The sequence below is a fragment of the Meleagris gallopavo genome, chromosome 1 (assembly GCF_905368555.1).
Source record: "Meleagris gallopavo chromosome 1, MGAL_WU_HG_1.1, whole genome shotgun sequence".
NCBI lineage: Eukaryota > Metazoa > Chordata > Aves > Galliformes > Phasianidae > Meleagris > Meleagris gallopavo.
The window spans coordinates 192,740,739-192,757,274 of NC_139404.1; the positions used below are offsets into that span (position 1 = coordinate 192,740,739).

General features: G+C 45.4%; 1 protein-coding gene across 2 annotated transcripts in view; it reads left to right on the forward strand.

Annotated features, from left to right (window-relative positions):
- The window catches only part of FAM168A (family with sequence similarity 168 member A), a 146,134-nt gene that overhangs the window by 34,781 nt on the left and 94,817 nt on the right, over nt 1-16,536 (forward strand). For both annotated transcript variants that reach the window (XM_085216646.1, XM_085216647.1), the window contains exon 2: nt 8,199-8,293. The gene's annotated coding sequence lies outside the window, so the exon portion shown is untranslated. The remainder of the gene's footprint in view (nt 1-8,198; nt 8,294-16,536) is intronic.

A 16,536-nucleotide genomic window follows, 5' to 3' on the forward strand; every position in this document is an offset into this window, starting at 1 on the left:
AATTAATTGCTATTACGCGGTATAAAAAACTGCCAAACCAAGGGCAGAACTTCCACTTTGTAATGCATGGAATGAGGTGGAGTTATGGTATGGTTTCTGGGGGCACGAAATGGCTGCAGCTCTCATCCCGAAATGGCCGTGATGTGGTGGAAAGAAGGGATTTTGGGAGCAGAGGTTGGAGGGTTCTGGCGTGTTTGGAGGCTTCAGCACATTTGGAGGTTCTCCAAAACACACAACGACTATCAAAGCTGAAATGCATTTTTCTCCTTGGCCTGGGTACATCTCCATCACCAAGATGTGCAGAGGAATTCAAGAGTTCAGTGGGTTCAGTGGTTCAGTGGGGGCTGAATTCTTATGTTCCATATGGGGGTTAGATTGGAGTCTAAATAATGTGGTTTATTTCTTATCTCTACAAGAGGGACACTTCCTACCATTCTCTCTTGCAGAAATGTACAAAGAGAATAACATCATGTGTTTTTGTGGTCAGATCCCACGAGGATGAGGCTGTGCAGGTATCTTAGTGAGGCATCCATGGGCAGGGTGATGGCTTAGAATGTGTTCTGCTGGCATATTTTTGGGGCTGTTGGAAGATATACTGTGGCTTCTCATAGTAAATTATGGGTGCGTGAGCAGAAGATGCTTTGCTTTGGCAGTGGCTCTCTTATGCTATTGCTTTGGAATGTTTCTCACCCTAATCAGTAGAGAGGGAAAAGATGAGCTTGGCCTTGTTGCTTGATTTTGGTATGCACTTTACACAAAAACGTGGCCATTTCTTGGGAAGCTGCATTTTAAATAGAAGGTAATGTGATGAGAGGAGAATGTGAGAGTGGAAACACTGTTGTGTAAAGGAGAATGGGTGAAAGATGCACTTTTATGAGCTGTTTAAGGAAAAGTCACCTTTTGTGTGCAAGAAGATGCCCCATCCCTGCAGGCATTCAAGGCCAGGCTGGATGTGGCTCTGGGCAGCCTGGGCTGCTGGTTGGTGACCTGCACACAGCAGGAGGTTGGAGCTGGGTGAGCACTGTGCTCCTTTGCAACCCAGGCCATTCTATGGTTCTGTGATTCTATGAAGAATCTTCAAAGTTGGAACCTGCAAGGCAGAATGAAAAAGCATGGAGGAGCAGATGGAAAGTGTGGGGCGTAGGTTTTGCTGTGATTATTCAGTAGAAGAAGTGATGGATGTCATTCTAACTTCTCATTGCGTTTTTAGTGATGTTGCTCTGCTTGTCGAAGGGAATCAAGTGGCGAAAAATTAGGTCTATGGTGACAGCAATGGGTAATGACTTCTCAAGGAAGGAAGGAGAGACTTGTACTGCTTCGTAAGTGCTCAGTAGACCCTAGTGAAAGAAGTGTTGACTTAACTGGCTTGTAATTGCTTTTCAACTTATTTAGAAATGAGTTTGTTATTGAAAAGCAGTCAATCCTTGAATAGCTGTGATGAACACCGGGAACACCTCAGTGGATAAGGAGTTGCCCGCCTTAAAATTAAAATTAAAATTACCTAATCTGTGCTTCTGGCTCAATAAATGACTTGATTAAGTGTAGCTGAGTGCAGGGATGCTGCTCTGGTAGCAGTCAACATGTGTGTGCTTTGGGTGTGGTGGAAGACAAAAGATCTGTTAAGTTGTTAATTGGGACAACGATTGCTTAGGGAAACTTCGTGGATAAGTTAAACGCTGCTTTTGTGAGTCACTTTTTTGACCAGAACTCCTGCTTCCAAGACTTGGTACAGCTGGATGGAGTGCAAGCTCTTGGCACAGAAGAGTCACTGACAAAACCATCCACCTACCACCAATATTGTCCACTAACCCAGGTCCCTAAGTACCACCAGACACAGATTATACAGACAAAACAATGATGGAAGCAATGTACCTTGGCTGATTTTTCAAATGGAAATGACTGCTGCAAGAGTATCCGTGTCAATGCGACAAGCTGCAAATTGATTTTATTGTCATGAGGATAGTGGGGAAAAGATCACACGTCTGCCTTCTGTAGTGGTATTAGCAAAACATCAAGAAGGGATCAAGGACTACTGGCAACTACTGGCAACGTGTAATTCTGTTTTGGCGTTTGTCCACAAACCTCCACATGGCCCAACAGGACAAGGATGGATAAAACCAGCCAGGCTGTGTAGACATGCATGTCGTGCTCTTTGCTTTATCTCACTGTCCCTAAAAATATTATTCCATGCAACAAATGAATAAACTGTTTTGAAAAGCATGTCTTTTGTTGCTGGAAACACCTGGTTTTCCCCAAGAGAGAACATTTCCCTGGGGGACTTCATCCAGTGGGTAAATTAAAGGAGTGTCAGTGAAAGACAGGCTCTGGGACGCACACCTAATAATTAAATTTTGTGGATACCTTCTTTTAGTAAATTTGTGACATAGTCCCTGTTTAGTAAAAGTGTGTCTTCTTAGAAGAACTTTGTGAAGCTTTATGGTGCCAGGAGTTGGACTTGATGATCCTTGTGGATCCCTTCCAACTTGAGATACTCCATCGTTCTTTGCAAGGCTGGATGACTTGGAATTGTAGACTCAGAGAATCACTGAGGTTGGAAAGGACCTCTCAGATCCCAAACCCAACCCCAACTCATCCCTCCATGCCCACTGACGGTGTTGATGGTCATCAGCACTGACATGGCCATGAACACCGACGTTGGCTCAAGTTCTGCTTGTCCTCCCGTCACCACATTGGTGTGACAGAGCAGCCTTCTGCTCAGCCAGCTCAGAGAACAGCAGAAAAGGATTATTTTTAACCTAGGTGAGTTCTCCAGGCTGCTTTGCTGATGGCTGCAGGAGGGCTGTGCTGGTACTGAGGCACGGGGCAGTTTTTCAAGGGAGGAAGCAGAGGAAGAGCTGTGAGCCAACACGGCCACTGGGGCTTCCTGTGTTGAGGTCTGCCTTCCAAAATTACTTTTTTCCATGCCTTTCTTTCCTGCTCAGTGATCCCACAGATGTTTTGGGCTTCCGATTCCTCCAGGTGGATCTAATTTGATATATATATATGTATATGTATATAAACATTGCCAATACTTCTGGTTTTATTTAGTTTATTTTTGGATGTGTCCTGAAAAGAACTGAACTCTGGTCTGGATGATCTGATTTAGCATCTACATGCATGAAGCTCTATGACAAATGTCCCTGGTCAACTCTCTCCACTGTCTCCTTGCTCCCAGCCTAATGCCTTTGAGCTGTAGCCCTTCAATTATTCGCTATGTGAGCAAAGGTTATATGAGAATGGAACTCTGTCGATGCTTGTCCTCATGTCTGAGTAGATTGTCTGTCATGTTCTCGTTAATCCCTCTTTTTTTAGTGCTATGAAAGCTTGTAATAGAATGTTATTCTTGGATTTTTATTTTTTTTTCAGGACGGAGAAAGGTCAAACTGAGGCTGCTGTAGTTGTAAAGTTTAATTTTAGTTTTTAAGGTGATTGCTGCATTTAACTTTAGAATAGAAATTTTCCTGTGTTTTCTTAAGGAGTGGGGTAATGGTCTTAAGTTCTTCCAGCGGAGGTTCGGATTCAATGTTAGGGAAAGCTTATTCTCTGAAAGTGCAGTCAGGCACTGGCGTGGGCTGCCCAGGGATTGTGGGGGGTCACCATCCCTGGGGATGTTCCAGAGCTGTGTGGATGTGGCACTGATGGGATGTGGGCAGTGGGCATGGTGGGATGGGTAGGGATTGAGTTTGGGGATCATAGAAATCTTTTCCAGTGATTCCAAGACTTTGAAGGTTCAGGATTGCCAGTGGTGTAGCAAATGGTTTCAGTTAACGCTGTACTTAGGTAATTAACTTGCTTTCTTTTGACTGCAAAGTTGTCTGTGGCTTAATGACCTCTAGGTGTCTTAGAAAGTACAGATTGCACAAGAGAGAATAGCAACTCCACAATACCATGGTGGTGTAACGTTGATGAAAACAGGAGGTGAACGACTTTAGCCGTCTACTTCTGTGCCTTTGAATATTTTTTCCTGTCTAGAATTAGAAATTGTGTTTGATACAAGGACACAACCCGGAACGTTGGACTGGTGCTGGACCTGGAGGTGTTCAGGGAACGTTTAGACGTGGTGTGGAGGGACATGGTTTATTGGTGATAGGTGGACAGCTGGACTGGACGATCTGGAGGTCTTTTCCAACCTTGGTGAGCCTATGATTCTGTGCAGCATTGGGAGAAGATGGTGCTTTGAGGCTGAAAGTACGTGGGGATAGGAGCACCTGGGGACTGTGCAGAGGGATGTTCATTAAGTAATCTCAGTGAGTTTTACTCACTGGAGCTGAAGATTCTTGGTTTTGCTAGGTTGGGATGCCCAGGGGCTTAAACACAGGGCTGTGGAATCGTAGAATGGTTCTTTGGCCTTTTGGCTAAGACCGATGTGGTGTTGAGTAGTGTTGAGTAGACCAATGGAATAGGACTTAAATACAGTGGGTGCTTGAGTGCCTGGCTCCATCCAAGCATTGCTAGACTTTGTCCAGTGGGATTTTAGCTCATGATGTTTTTCTCTTCCTTCCAAAATCATGATAAATGTCCCGTTGGACGACCGTAGTATTCCATCAGTAGGGAAGGTTTTTGAGGAAGAAAATTGGCTCAGGAGGAAAGTTGCATGGTGCCATCCAACTGGATACAGTCATTTCCTCAGCTGGGAAAGGCTGTGTTTGTACTCTACAGCATGTCAGGAACTCGGTGAAGGTTTTTATCTTCATTTGATAAGTCATGGAGTGTGTTTTTAAATGAGTTGTGCCAACACAGCTTTGCCCTAGCAATACGCAGTCTGCCAAGGTGAGATTTTTACACAATGTGTTTTCTAATTAATTCTTAATCGATTTCATAATCCTTGTTCCTGGCTCTTACCTCTGGAGTCTTGATTTTTATAGAGGAACAAAAGCAATGGATAGAAAAGGATAGAAATGGATGGAAATATGACTGAAGAATAATTGTGAGATCACCGTAATGGTGAAAAGAAGCAAACTTAAGTGTTGGTCATAGCAGAGGAGGATAGAAATAAAATGAAGAATATTCTGCCTGCTTCCAAATTGATGAAGGTAGTAGGTAACGAGTTTTCTTACTAAGTAGCCCCAGTAATCTTATAAGGAAATGTTAAAGGGTTTAAACTTTCTGGCACCAAAAGCAATGGGAGGGAAGGGAGGACTCAGGGAGTAAGCTGCAGGAATCCTTTGTTGGGTTTCTTTGCTCAATTTGATAGAGGTAAATTGCTTTAAAAGCTAGAGCATGTAATCTAACAATTAGTAAAATTAGAAGTTAATGGGAAACTTGAGCAGAACGCATTCTCCTTCAGTTAATGAATTTATTCAACAAGCTGCTGCACCTTTGGCTCTCTGAAGGAGCCCGTAGGAAACTGAGAGCAGTGAGCAGGAGATGCAAGAGCCCTGACCCTGAACTGGGGTGGCTTTCCACTTGTAGAAATCTGGCAGACGAGCAAAGAAGCTGCATTGTAAGGCACTGCCATGGGCTGCCCAGGGAGTGGGGGGGTCACCATCCCTGGGGGTGTCCCAGAGCCGTGGGGACGTGGCACTGAGGGATGTGGGCAGTGGGCATAGTGGGGTGGGCTTGGAGATCTTGGGGGTCTTTTCCATCCTGAATGATTCTATGGTTCTAAATCTATGTGGGCTGTAGCAGCATCCAGAAACTTCAACAGCCAAAGCAGAGCAAAGCCCCTCAGCTCCAGCAATCCAAGGCTGGTTTTTATGTCCACCCTTGGCTCCTCGTGTGACGTTTTCTCTTTAAAATATGTTTTCCTTGTCTAAATGTCTAATAAGTGTCGTACAGAATTCGTACAAAAGTAGATTTTTGCTAGTATTCGTTTGAGTGATCTGTCTTGAGTTCTGACCATTTCTGAGTGTTTGTTGAAAGAGAGGAGGAGGGCAGTGATGCTTTGTAGGTAATGGACAGCCTCTATCTCCTCGCAGCAGCAGCATAGAATTATAAGGAACCTAATAGCTTTGACTTCTGGTCAAGAATAAAACAGAAAAGAACCTTAAAAATAACCCCAAGGGGTGATTGTACTGAGTGCCTGCTGGGCAGAAAAATAAGGGAGGTGCTGATGCTGTTGTGGCTGATGGAAGACCCAGTGATGGGGTGAACAGGAGGTGGGCACAGCCCTTCTGTCTATTTGTTTACAGATGGAAAATAGTGGAAAGATGAAGTTGCTGGTAATCTCCTGCCCTGAAGGTCACTGCAGCACTGCCCTGCTAAACCAAGCTGGACTTATGGAAGGAAAGCACTGCTTGTGCATTCAGCACACGTGGCACTCCTCCAGGAGTTGCATAGAGGAATTTATGGGCTTCTGTGACCATAGAGGTGTAGAGATGTAAAAATAATAACTTAAAAAAAAAAAAAAAAAAAGCAAAACTTGACAAATGCAGCTACTAAGGTGAAGCAATGAGGGCGAAGGCATCTAGATTGAGCGTAAAATGGGTGGGAAGAGGGTTGGTCCCATAGGTTGGGCACACTCGAGGATGCTGGGGGGCTGCAGCCTATGGGGAAGGGGTTGCACCCGGGTTTCTGGCACCCAGATTGCTTTTCTTGTTTCTTTCTCGCTGCAAAAGGAATCACTTCTTTAATTTGACAAAACGTTACCGAAGCTTTTGGAAGTGAAGCTGCAGCCCACGTCTTCTTGATAAATGGCTGTGTGTATTCCTGGAAGGAAGTTAAAACGGGGCTGTGTTATATTTGGTACCTCCTGAAGCACTGAGGCTACTCCAAGTACAAAATGTGCTCCAAGAGAGACTCATTTGCCAGCGCTGAGCGTGATGTGATGAGATTTGTCAAGTCGTCCTTTAGCTGGAGCTCACTTTGCTTTTCCTCTCTCTCCTGGAGACGGTTTGTTACATTCTGTAGTTATGTCATTGAACTGGGAGGCTGCAAAGGAAGCCAGAAACCCCCAAAAATGTGAGGAATCTCCAAGCAACACACACACTGTGTTATAAGGCAGAAGGAGAGAGGGCGACCGTGTGCACGTAGCATCATTGAGGCTGGAAAAGGCGTCCAGGGTTCCCACCCCCCCGTGCCCACCGCCCATGTTCCTCAGTGCCACATCCCCACATTCTGAACACCCCCAGGGACGGTGATCCCCCACCACTCCCTGGGCAGCTGTGCCACTGCCTGACAGCTCTTTGGAGAAGGAATTTTCTCTGGTATCCAACCTGACCCTCCCCTGGTGCAACGTGAGGCTGTCACCTCTCATCCTATCACTGTTTCTCTGGAGCAGAGGCTGACCCCCCCTCACCACAGACTCTTTTCAAACAGACAGGTCCAGTGCTGAGCTCTTGGTTGTCACAGCATCAAGATTACCCCTAATGTCAGGCTCTAGCACTGTGTTTTTTGGCTTTATTCTAAGGATGCCATCCCCAGTGGTGTTGTCCTCCAGGAGGGGATCCCAAGAATGTCTTGAAAAGCGAATATATCTCTCCATCTTTTCCCTTGGTTCCATCTTTCTCCTTGCAAGCCCTTTGGTCCCAGGGTGGTGAAATCAGCTGACCCACAAGAAATATGGATCCTGGTTTGCAAACATTGGGGTTTTTGCTCCTCTGTGTATCCCCCACGCTGCCCATGAGCTGTCCCTGAGTAGTGCAGTGGGCTCTTTCACTGTCATCTCCTTCAGTTTTCCTATCAGCTGGGAGAGGAAGGTGTGGGAGTGCCATGTAAAGCTTGGTTGGCCTAAAACCAAACCCCTGCCCAGGAACTGGCTGAGTATTTAAATAATCACAGTTCCCATGTTTTCTCCTTTTTGGAAGCTGAGAAGACCCTGGTTCTGGGTTATCTGCTCCTGATGCTGGCTCTTTCTAGATGTATGCAGTCCTCCAGCAGGATATAGGAAAGCATTGAATTTCAGCTCATACAGCCTTAGTGCAAAATGCAGCGTGTGAGTACCCAACCCAAAGCCACCAAGCATAGCTGGTGCCTGCAGGAAGATTCTCAGTCTTGGTTGAAGAGAGGATGCAAATGCTGAATAATCTGGTGGAAATCCCGATGGAAAAAACATGTTCTTTAGATTTTTAGAGGTTAAACGAAGGGAGTTGCAGTAGATGCACCCACCCAGTGCAGTGGGTCTGTTTCGTACACACACGCCTTGCTGCTCTTGCTGCAGTGCAAAGATGGCATCTCCGTGCTGGGACGAGCCATGCTTCCCGTGCATTGGGTTTGCCAACAGAGCCTTACTGATGATTCTCTTTCTGTTGTTCCTTTAGAGCTGTGGAATGCTGTGACCAGTCCCACTGCCCCGCAGCCGAAGGCAAATCGCCATCCGGATCATCTCCATCCCAAGGAAGTTTGTTCACAAGAGGTACTGACTCACGTTTGCATGGTGTACTCAGATGGTTACGTTTTAATGGAAATACTGTGCTGATTTATAAAGTTAATAAGTCTGAGGAAATGAGGACTGGGATGGAATGCACAGTAGGTGTTTGCTGCTCTTGTAAAGAATCGCACGAGTTGGCTTTTTAGTGGTTGATAGTCTTTGTGTCATCTTAGTAAATACAGTTGTTTTGTATCCAAAAGAAGGCAAAAGGCATCAGTTGGGTCAAAATCAGTGGGTTGGCAAAGGGACAGTCCTCATATGCAGCTCTGTCATCTCCCTATAGATGGTTTTCTATCAGTTTCTGTTGCTGCTTTCCGTAAAAGAAATCACAGAATCATAGAATCATAGACTCATAGAATGGCCTGGGTTGAAAAGGGCCACAGTGATCATCTAATTTCAACCCCCCTGCTATGTGCAGGGTTGCCAACTGCCAGACCAGGCTGCCCAGAGCCACATCCAGCTTGGAAAGCATCACTGCGTGTCTGCCCTGAAGGTGAATTTTCCCCTGGCTATTCATGCTCTGCTCTTACTGCAGAGAAAACACCAGGACAGCTGAAGTGTCAGCCTGACCCAACCCAGCTGCTTTTGCGCAGGACTGTGGCAAAAAATAGACTTTTTTTTATTCCCCCTTTTTATGTGTGTTGCTGATTGCTTAGTAACACAAACCTTAAATGTCAGCAGCTGGGCTACCCACTGACTTCTGCTCCCACTCGAGTCAGAGCTGCTGAAAAGCAGATGCAGGCAGAGAGCAGCAGTGCTGATGGATGCTCTCTGCACAGGGATCCGTTGCATTATGGCACTTGCACTGAACACTGGTGCATGCTGTCTCCCTTGCTCTCCCAACATTTTAGCCCGATTCCCAGTGTTCCAGCCCAGCACTGGGAAGAGCCCTGCTCTGGTTCAATGCCTGCTGTTGGCTTATGGATGAAAGCAGGCTGATGTTTCTTCTCCTTCCCTCCACACGTCCCAAGTAGGATGGGACAGTGCCAGAGGTTTCAGCAAAACTTTGCTTTTGCTGATCTTGCGGCAGTGATGGCTCCTTTTCTCTTGAATATCAAACCAGAAAAGAAGGACAAAGGGAAAAAGAGGACCTTGACTCTCCACTTGTCCTCTTTTACTGCCCCCCACAGCAGCAACGGGAGGCATAGGTGGGGCTGTGCTGCTTTGTCTGAGCAGAGCAAGCAGAAATGCAGGGCTGCAGAAGGGCTGGGGGCAAAGAGAAGGGCTCACAGTGGATGAACAGTGAAGGAGGAAGGTGGCAGAGGTGGAGCTGAATCGCTGAGAGATTGGGGTGTTTGGAAATGAAAGGAGAGAAGAATTCAGTTAAACTTCTGGTGGGCGTTGTGCTGACCTCTTAACTTTGTCTACTCAGGTTGTTTCCTGCTCAGGAAGTAAAACCCTCATCCCTTTTCCCTGCCAAATCCAGGGGAATGCCAGCAATTAAATAGTTAATCACAATGTGGAAAGCCCATGTATGTCTAAAAATAACCTCTCTTATCTGTGTTAATGGTTGGGCTTGAGGTAAACATTTAGAAATGCATTTTAGCATTAGGCTGTCTGTGTGCAGTGTGTGTGGATGGAATTTGGGGTGTGTTTAAAAACCCTTTGGATGTGGTGCTCAGGGACATGATTTAGCAGAGGGCTGTTGGAGTTAGGGGAGGATGGTTGGGTTGAGGTGAGGCTTGATGATCTGTAGGGTCTTTTCCAACCAAGCAATTCTGTAATTCCGTGGTTCTGTGATTCCTAGTGGCTAAACCTCTTTGGACTTCATGGATTCTCCCTTCACCTCAGAATTTCTGATTTCACGTGGAGAATTTCTGGTCTGGAGTCTTGTGAGTCTTCCATAGAATCTTTAAGGTTGGAAAAAAACCATTAAAGTCATGAGGTGCCAGTTTTGTGGGGTCCACAATACTCCACAAAGCTCTGCTCTAGGACAGGAATTTCCTTTGAGAGCACATATGGTCTGGATGATGCCATCTGTAGCACCAATCTTTGTAGGTCCCAGGATCCAGAGGTAGGGTGAAGTGAGATCCCTGTCCACGATGCTGTCTAATGATGGTGGTACCCAGGCCAGGGTGAGTCACATTCCCTCTTTTCCTCTGATTGATGTGTAGAGGAGGGGAATAGGTTGTGTTAGAATATTGTCCATGTTTTAAAATGTAGTTTTTCTGCACACGTTGTGGGTTTTTTAATGTGTTTATGTCTGTGAAAATGCCTGAGTTCAGAGCACGCTGCTCATCTCATGGCTTGGAAAATGCAGGCAGGAGTGTATTTGTATCTACACTGTAGTGCTGTGCGGGTAGATGGAGCGTAGATCAGGGCACAGGAGCACTACCCATTGCTTCAGAGCCCTCCTTTGAGGAGGTTTGCATTTCAGGTAATTATGTAGCTGGTGAGAAAAAGCGTAGCACTATGAGCTTCAGGACCCATTAAGATCACAGACCATAGAATGGCTTTGGTTGGGAGGGACCTTAAAGCCCATCCAGTTCCAACCCTTGCCATGGACAGCGTTGCCACCCACCTGATCAGGATGCCAGATTCTCTTAAGTGTACCCCAAAACAACTCTGGGTGCTTCAAGCTGCTGGAATTTGGGTTCTGTTTTCCCTCTCCCACACCAGTCATAAATACAGAGGTGGACAGGGTTTGGGACCTGTGATTATTTTGACCATCCTTGACATCTTTGGCCATCCTCGATTACATTTTTCCATCCTTAATTACATTATGCATCCTTAATTACTTTATCCATCCTCGCTTCATGTGAGTTTTCTCTTCCTGAAAACATTTTTTGGGACGTGGTCAGTGGGCATGGTGGGTATGGGTTGGGGTTGGACTTGGGGATCTTACAGGTTCTTTTCCAACCTTAAAAATTCTATGACGTTATGACAGATGAGCCTATGGTCTTTTTTCCTTCTTTGAGCCTAGGAAATGCATTGTAGCTGTATCTCATCGTATGGATGTCAGTGAAAAGCTCATTGGCCCCGACATCTTTTCGTAGTCATGCATGGCCTTTGGGAACCTGTTGGTAGGGACTGGGATCCAGCAGACCTGCAGTGAGCAGGCATCATGGCTTATGCATAGAGAGCAAAGCGATGCGGTTATGTCTATTTTTATGTGTATACTTTACTTCTGAGTCGTGGATTTCAAAACCACAAATGGAGCTGTGCATTTCCTGAAGACACGAAGGCAGAAAACTCCTCAAACTCCATCCGAACGAGTGCAGCGTGCCGAGAAAACGCCTCGAGGCCTTGCCAGTGAGGTGATGGGAGGAGGTCTGCTAGAGTGCTGCTTGCCATTCTTGCTGGAGAAGTGCAGAAGTGCTCCCAGATCCCGAAGGCTTTTGCCTGGGAGGTTGCAGTGCATGGGCAGCACGAGTTCCCCATTCCCTGCAGCGCTTCCCCGCGGCTCTCGGTCCGCATTTCTGCTCCAACAAAAGCCATGCTGGAAATGATGGCCCTTCCTTTGTTCCTTCAGATGTATAATTTACCACCTCTTCCCGGCGTGCCAGCCTTGTTTGTATTGATAAATGAATGTTCTCTGCGTGCAGCCTGTAGATGATTCTGCTCCCCGACTACAATGCTGCTAAATATACCTGTTTCTGATTAAATGCATTTGAATGTGTGAGTTTGGTTAATAAGCTACACCTTTCACAGATTCTTCTGTTAGCTCGTAAAGGCTGTGTGTTCTGATTTATAGTGCCAAAAGGGGTAAACTGACATTAAAAGCATTAATTAGTCTTGGTTGGCTGCACAAAGAATAGAGTTGGTGTGAGCCAGCTTTTGATTTAGCCCTCTGTGGGCCTTCGGTTTTGCCTAAGCTTGTTACAGAGTTGTATCTCTGCCTTTTTTGTGCTAGATTGTATAATTAGAGTTTAGTGTGAAGTACAGTGATTGGGCTTGAAGAGAGCGTGAGCCTCCTACAATTAGAAGCAACGAAGCTGTAAAGCAGTTGGACGGAACTTCACGTATATTTTAAATAGAGAAATGTTCTTTTTAACCTGTGGATGTGGTAACTTACTTAGCGTTGTTAGATTTCCAGTAACAACCCAGAGGATTTATTGTGCCTTGGTGCAGTACATGGACTGTTGGTAAAGCTTGGAAATGATGTAGAATCGTGCAATTAGAGAGTCATTAAGGTTTGAGAAGACCACTAAGGTCGTCTAGTCCAACTGTCAACTCATCCCCACCGTAATTATTGAAAGGGAAAGAAAGGACACTTGTGACTATATGCTAGTATAGAGGAGTTCCTGTACTATCCAGTCCTCATCTAATCTCCATACCTCAGATTTCTGACCTTTCTGACCTTTTAGTGAGGGTGTGAGGCCAAAGAGCAGGATTGGGATTTTTTGAGTCATCTTTCCTCTTGTTTGAATCCATTTGTGGCTCATCTTCCCTATCTGTCATGAAAAATGAAAGTAAAGAGCCATTGCGAAGAGTTGTGATAATCGCTCTGTCCGATCCAATCAAAGGTTGGGGTGAGAAACAAACCTGTGTTACTCATTATTCGACTGATACGTTTTTTTTTTTTCAATTTATTTTTTGGCAGGCCGTAATTGGAAAATGGGACAACCGAACAAATGGTGAAGTCTCTCATATTTTGAGTACCCAGTACTATGATTCTACGATTCTACTACGTCATGGCTTTCCAGATTCTTTATGGAGATAAGATGACAAAAGGGATCTCAGGCGTGCTGAATGATTTTTTGCTAGCAGTTGCCTGCTGAGCGTTATCCTCTTGCTCATTAACATCACTGTTCCCCATTGCTTGGGCTTTTTCTTACACAGTGTAAACAATTTCTAGTGGTTCCTTCCCCCTCTGCAATCAAATGATTGCAAAGGAGGAAATTAGCAGTAGCTGAAGGCTTGTTTTTTTATGAGTCAGGCTCAGTTTTATACAAAGAACTGTTTCTTTTGCCTTCGCAGTTGGACATTCATAAAAATTTGCCATCTCTGCAATATTTGCTTTTCTGAGAGCTTAAAGCATATGCTTTTGCTTCAGATATTATGTTTGCTGATGGCTATTTGTGGAAGGCAGTGCATGTGATTTGCCATGGGGAGGTCTCCCCTTTTCCAGGAAGCTTGTAAGCAGGAGTAGATGGTGTGTACCAGGAATTGAGCTCATTTATTCATGATTTTGGGAAAAGCCAGTCTTTGGCAAGGATGGTGCAATCAGAATCAAAAGTTAGACTTAAAGCACTGATTAGAATTTTTCTCTTCTTCCTTTCCCTTCCTTCCCCTTCCTTCCCCTTCCTTTCCCTTTCCAGATATTGCAGTGTTTGGGGGAGTGGGACCATACAAAATCCTAATAAAAGCAGGTTCAGGTGATGGCAGAACTGGCTCACATTCAGGAGAGGCCCTCCTTCCTTTGAAATCCATTCCATGCTTCTCCCAGAAGTCTGTACTTAGGCTCGATGTTTTCGAGTTGAGATCATGTAGAATCATAAGGATTGGAAAAGACCTCCAAGATCCCCAACCCAACCCATCCCACCATGCCCACTGACTGTCTCTCAGTGCCACATCCCTGCTGTTCTTGAGCTCCTCCATGGACAGGGACTCCTCCCTCACCATCCTGGGCAGGCTGTGCCAGTGCATTATCAGTTTTTGAAGATCATTTTTTTCCTACCATCCAAGCTGAACCTTCTGTGACACAACTTGAGGCCATTTCCTCTCCTTCTATCTCTTTACCTGGGAGAAGAGGGCCCCTAATGATGCCAGGTATACAAAAACATCAGCAAGTTTTATTTTAATGTACAGGGAAGGAAGGAGAAGGCACTTTTTAGTCCTGACATTTTTGATCTTAACTCCCTGAGTTTTCAGCGTTCACTTTTGATACTTCACTGGGGCTCGAGCACACAGACGTTATGGGGTCATCCATGGTATCAGCAGAATCACTCCAGCCAGCTTTTCAAGGCATGTCTATAGCATTCAGTCTCAAATTGAAAAGGTAATCCCCTCTGGAGTCCTGACCTCATCTCAGAATGGCTCTCTCCTGCTCTTTGGAGCCTTTGGGTTCTATTCCAGTGTTTTTTCCTCTTCATCAAGACGGCTTTCTTAATTGCTGTGACTGCTGGGCAGCAGTTTTACTCTCCTGCCTTACAGACCTCCTTTTCTTCACTTCCTTCATAATAAAGTGGTTTCTGGAGCGTTGCCAGGCATCCAGCCCAAAGTGTCTTCCAGCTTTACATCAAACAAGGGACGGTGCAGCCGGATTTCTGTCCTAATCCCTCTTCCCAAAGACAAAGAAGTCAGCACTGTCTAGACATCGGTGTTTGGAGGATTCCATTTGCTTTATCGCATGGCAATGTAAGGCGGAGGGTTCTCTCTTTCTCCTTTTCATCCCACATAAAAGTTCCCCAAAGCCTCCAAATCTGCCATTGCAAGCTGTGAAAATCCTGCACGACAGCAGCAAGCAATCTGGGGCCGAGCTATGAAACAACACACTGTGAGTGTTGGCTGGTGGCCCTTGTGGCGTATGGGCAAAGCATTTATCATTTAAAATCTCCCTTTCATCCCAAACGCTGGATTCAGCCACAAGCTATGACACGACATGTGCCAGCTGCTCCTAAAATTCTTTACTTTTATGGCTTGCTTATTGCAGGGGTTCTCTTTTCAGGATGCAACTGACATTGTTCTGTTTGACATTGTGCAGTGGAGGAGTGGGTCTATGCATGCTACAGACTGTGAGTAGGGAAAGGTAAAGAGTTTGCTGGTTTCCTTCTTCTTTGGAATTTTCCTTCTACTGATGGCAAGTTTTGACCTTCTTCTTTCCCAGCGCTCTGCTGGGAAGTTGAGTTAGTGAGAGCTCGTAACAATCTTGGTTACCCTTGGGTGGGTTCTACTTCTGTATTGGAGAATTATAGAATCACCAAGGTTGGAAAAGACCTTCAAGATCACCCAGTCCAACCATCCACCCATCACCAACAGCTCTCACTAAATCACGTCCCTCAACACAAAATCCAAACGTTCCTTGAACACCTCCAGGCTCGGCGACTCCACCACCTCCCTGTGCAGCCCATTGCAGTGCCTGACCACTCTGTCAGAAAAGTAGTATTTTCTAAAGTCCAAAGAATAAGCACAAAAATATTGGGAAAACTCAAGAAAGATCTGTAGCAGAGCAAACGTTGCCTTCAGGATGTCCTCACAAGGTCTTTTTGCCCTCGTTTTGAAGATGGGCTCTTCACACACTCCCAGTTTTTGCTGAAGTATGGAAACAGTGGCTGATGCCACTCAGAAGAGCTACTGGGTTCTCTTGCAGATGTGAAATGATTGTTCCCATTTGTTGACGTGTATGTTGGGTCCCTGGATGTGCTTGCCCTCCATCCTATACCAAGACCTCTGCGTGGTGGGAGCCAGCAGTGTAGGCAGGAGAATTAGGAACTTGAGGGCAGCAGTTAGGCCAAATTAACGTGTAGATGGGGAATCATCATCCCTGGAGGTGTTAAAAAACATGGAGATGTGGCAGTGAGGGGCACGATCAATGGGCATGGTGGATTGGGGTGGGGCTTGGGGATCTGTGAGGTCTTTTCCAACCTCAGTGATTCTATAGATTTGTCAGCAATGCTTCTATCCAGATCTCCCTCTCTAAAACTACTGTTGATTTTGTGAAAGGTGCCTTGGTTTGAGTGCTAGAGCAACGATGGGGCAATATGTTTCTTCTCTCTTCTGCCTCTTAAAAGTAAAGCACCTGGTTTTTGGTTGAGGCTCCTCTCGTGTGGCATGTGGGGATGCACAGATATCTGCAGCAAATGATCATCCTGTAGACAGGTTGAAATGGGGCAAATTTGGCTCTGAATTTTCATACAGTTGACTGTAGGGGAAGTCTTGACCTCCAGTGTCTCCTGAATATTACAGAAGATTGTCTTGCCTATGTTGGTGATGGTGTTATACACATTTATTACATGGTACTTCATCAATTAAGATGCATCATCTTTGATGGGTTAATGGTTGAGCTAGATCATCTTAGTGGTCTTTTCCAACCTTAATGTTTGTATGATTCTTTAAGAGCCTCTACCAAGTACTGTAGGGCAGATGATGAGGGTAGGGATTGTGCATTGGCTGCGAACCCACTTTTGGTGGCTGGTTTATCTTCCTGAAATCCTGTTTTCTTCCCTGAAAGGCAGCACTAAAAGGGCTTTCATCTTGCTGAAGGAAGGAAAGTTTGTTGTAAAAGTAACTTCTCCATACATAGTCCTCTAAAAGCTGTGCAAGAGAGATCTTTTACCGTTGTGCAA